Source organism: Artibeus jamaicensis, unplaced genomic scaffold (assembly GCF_021234435.1).
Source record: "Artibeus jamaicensis isolate MK-2021 breed Jamaican fruit bat unplaced genomic scaffold, CSHL_Jam_final contig_60, whole genome shotgun sequence".
NCBI classification, from domain to species: Eukaryota; Metazoa; Chordata; class Mammalia; order Chiroptera; family Phyllostomidae; genus Artibeus; species Artibeus jamaicensis.
The window spans coordinates 10,339,542-10,342,984 of record NW_026521900.1 but is presented as its reverse complement, the minus strand read 5'-3'; the positions used below and the strand labels follow the sequence as shown (position 1 = coordinate 10,342,984).

The 3,443-nt window shown below is 36.5% G+C and overlaps 1 pseudogene; it reads left to right on the top strand.

Annotated features, from left to right (window-relative positions):
- Positions 1 to 3,327: 3,327 nt before the first annotated feature.
- LOC119060428 (uncharacterized) lies at positions 3,328 to 3,443 on the top strand (annotated as a pseudogene).

Here is a 3,443-nt window from a genome sequence, read left to right as displayed (position 1 = left end):
AAATGCAGATACTGAAGGTACTGTTGGTGATAGCTCAGAAGAAGTGAGGAACATGGTAGAAACCCCATATTGTCTCAGAGAATGCATCTATCAACATAAACAGAATGTTTATAAATATATATACAAATGTAATGTACAAATATAAAAATTAAAGGTGCCTTTTATGAGGATTCATAAGGAAATGTGGAACATGTTATTGGAAACCAGAGGAAACATAATCTTTGTCATACTATGACAGAAAACATAGCTTAACTGTGTCCTTATATGTGAAAATCAGAATTTATAAGCAATAACTTGGACATTTAGCTGAGGCATTATCCAAACAAATTGGTGAGGTTGTAACCTGGTTTCTACTTTCTGTGCATAGAAAAATGTGAAAGGAAAGAGATAAACTGAAGGAAAAATTGCTAAACAAAAAGAAACCAATTATTGATGATTTGGGAAATTCTTGGCCTACCCAGATTGCAAAAGGTGCTAAAATTAGGAGATTCAGTGCTAGGAAAGTATGCTCTGGAGAGCAGGCCAAGAGTGTGGCCAAACAACCTTTTCCTAGTACTTAAGAGATTTAGCATATGATTTACGGATCCCTTCAACCTTCATAGCAGAAGCCGTGAATGGAACTGAGATTAATGAGAAACAAATCTGGGGAGGAGCCTCTTGTCTAATGATATACATTCCTGTGACATACACAGGAGGTTGCAATGTTTTTAGAATGTTATACCAGCAGAAATACTGCTAGCTTGGATGGAAAGGGACAGAGACAGGATAAAATAAAGGAAGGCTGTCAGACTCCTAAAATTCTGCAGGTAGAAAACAGGGCTATAAAACTACTCAGCTTCAAATATGTGTTAATCATCAAGAAAAAGCAAGAATGACTCTAAGAATAGAGTTTTGGGCCCATAGGGTGGATCCTCAAGTTACAAAAGATTATTCCCAGGCCTTGAAGCCTAATGGAATGTGCCCTGCTGATTTTGAAATGGTTCATTAACAATAACTTCTTTTTTTCTACCATTTTCACTGTTTTGGAATAGGAATGTCTGTAACTCTTATCCTATGCCTGTTCCACCATTGTATTTTGAGAACAGATAACTTGTTTTCTATTTTCTTTTTTCCCCCCAGGTCCACAGATGGAGAGGAATTTTGCCCAGGAGGACATACTTAATAGAGTCTCACCCATACTGGATTTACATGACGAGATTTGGGACTTCTGAACAGATGATATTTATATGAAATTTTGGACTTGAGAGGATGCTGTAAGCTGCAATATTTTGACACTTTTGAGGGTGTTGGAATAAGATGAATGCATTTTGTACATGGGATGAATATCAATATTTGGGGGCCAGTGAGTAGGCTATGGTAAGTTTTATAACAGCTCCTCACAAGATATCCATGTGTTAACTCCTGAAACAGGTGAATGTTATCTTGTTTGGCAAAAAAAAAAAAAAAAAAGAAAAAGAAAAAAAACTTTGTATATGTGATTAAGGATCTTAAGATAGGGAGATTATCTTTGATTTTTTAAGATGAGCCCTAAATACAATCTGAAGTGTTCTTATATGAGAGAAGCAGAGAGATGACACAGACAGAAGAGGAGGTGGATGTGGTGAATGATGGTGTAGAGGACCTCCACTGCAAATACATCATCCTTATCTACACCAACTAGAAGGTGGACAAGGAAAACTATGTGAAGGACCTGCCTAGTCACCTGAAGCTTTCTGAGAACCTGCTATCCCAGAACCAGGGGAACCAGGCTTTCATGATGGGCAACCAGATCTCTTTCATGGACTAAACCTACTGGGCTTGCTGCTGAATCTCTAGGTCTGGCTGCCTGTACTCTTTCCTCCTGCTCTGGCCTTCCTAGGTGGTAACACCTAAGGGTGATCCCCTTAAGCTCAAGGACTTTCTGACCCCTGCCTCAACATGTGAACCTCCCAATCAGTGGCATTGGGAAACAGTAACTGTTTGTGGCACCCTCAGCAGGAGGCAAGGTGGCCTTCCTCCCTTTCTTCAGGATCAATGAAATTTTTGAGAAAGAGAGAAAAAGGTAGGGCTTTGAAGGATCACATTTTCTGATAAAATCCAATAAAAACACAAATAAATTATTACCAAAATATCTTAACCAGATGGAAATTAAGAAACACTTTCCTATATAAATCAAGACTAAATATCTATTATATACACATAAACTCTACAAGTCCATAGAGAAAAATGGAAAATTTCCAATTTATTTTATAAAAGCAGAATAACTTTAATACCAAAACAAATATTGCTCAAAATAAAAGATAACTAGAGATAATCTTTCATGGATATGGATGATATTTTGTAAATAAAATATCAGCATATCAAATCCAGCTGTGTCTCAAGAAAAAAATACACCATAACCATTAAGATGATTTCAAAGCCCTGACTGGTATAGCTCAGTGGATTGAGCATGGGCCTGTGAAGCGAAGGGTCGCTGGTTCAATTCCCAGTCAGGGCACATGCCTAAGTTGCAGGCCAGGTCCCCAGCAGGGGACACATGAGAGGTAACCATACATTGATGTTTCTCTCCCACTCTTTCTCTTTTCTTTCCCTTCTCTCTAAAAATAAATAAATAAAATATTAAAAAAAAGATGATTCCAGCAGCCCTGGCTGGTTTGGCTCAGTGGATTAAGCATAGGCCTATGAACCAAAGAGTTGCTAGTATTATTCCTAGTCAGGATACATGCCTGGATTGGGGGCAACGTCCCCAGTTGGAGACACATGAGGGGCAACCACACATTAATGTTTCTCTTTCTTCTTCCCTTCCCCTCTCTCTAAATAAATAAATAAAATCTTAAAAAAATAATTTCAGGAATTCTACTATGAATAAACATTTGTAAATCAATTTACAAAACTCATCACACAAATACTTTAGAAAGGCCACATAATGCTATTAATTATTATAAAAAGTTGTATGATACAATGAGGTAGCCATTCATATTAATAATAAAAACTCAAAATAGTAATAGAAGGGAACTACTTAAAATTGACAAGACCATTTTCCAAAAATTGCCAGAAAACTTTATACTAAATGATAAACATTTAAACCATTTTCATTAAAATTGGCAAGAAGGTAAGGATGTTCTCTATCATATTTCTTACCGAACATTATTTTGAAGACTATCTCAACATTGTCCAACACGACTTCCCACAACGATGGAAAATGTTTTCTATTTAATATTGTCCAGTATAGTAGCCACTAGCTATGCATGGCTATTGAGCAATTGAAATGTGGCTAGGTGATTAAGAAACTAAATTTGAAATTGTTTTAGTTTAAATAAATTTAAATTTAAATAGCCACATAACTGCAAGCAACACTCTGAGGCAGATGATCAAACAATTTGAACTTGCTATAGCAACAAAGTCTAATCTATTCTGGTGTTCACTCCTCTATGAGGCAAGCCTGTTATATAGACTTAGTTTTA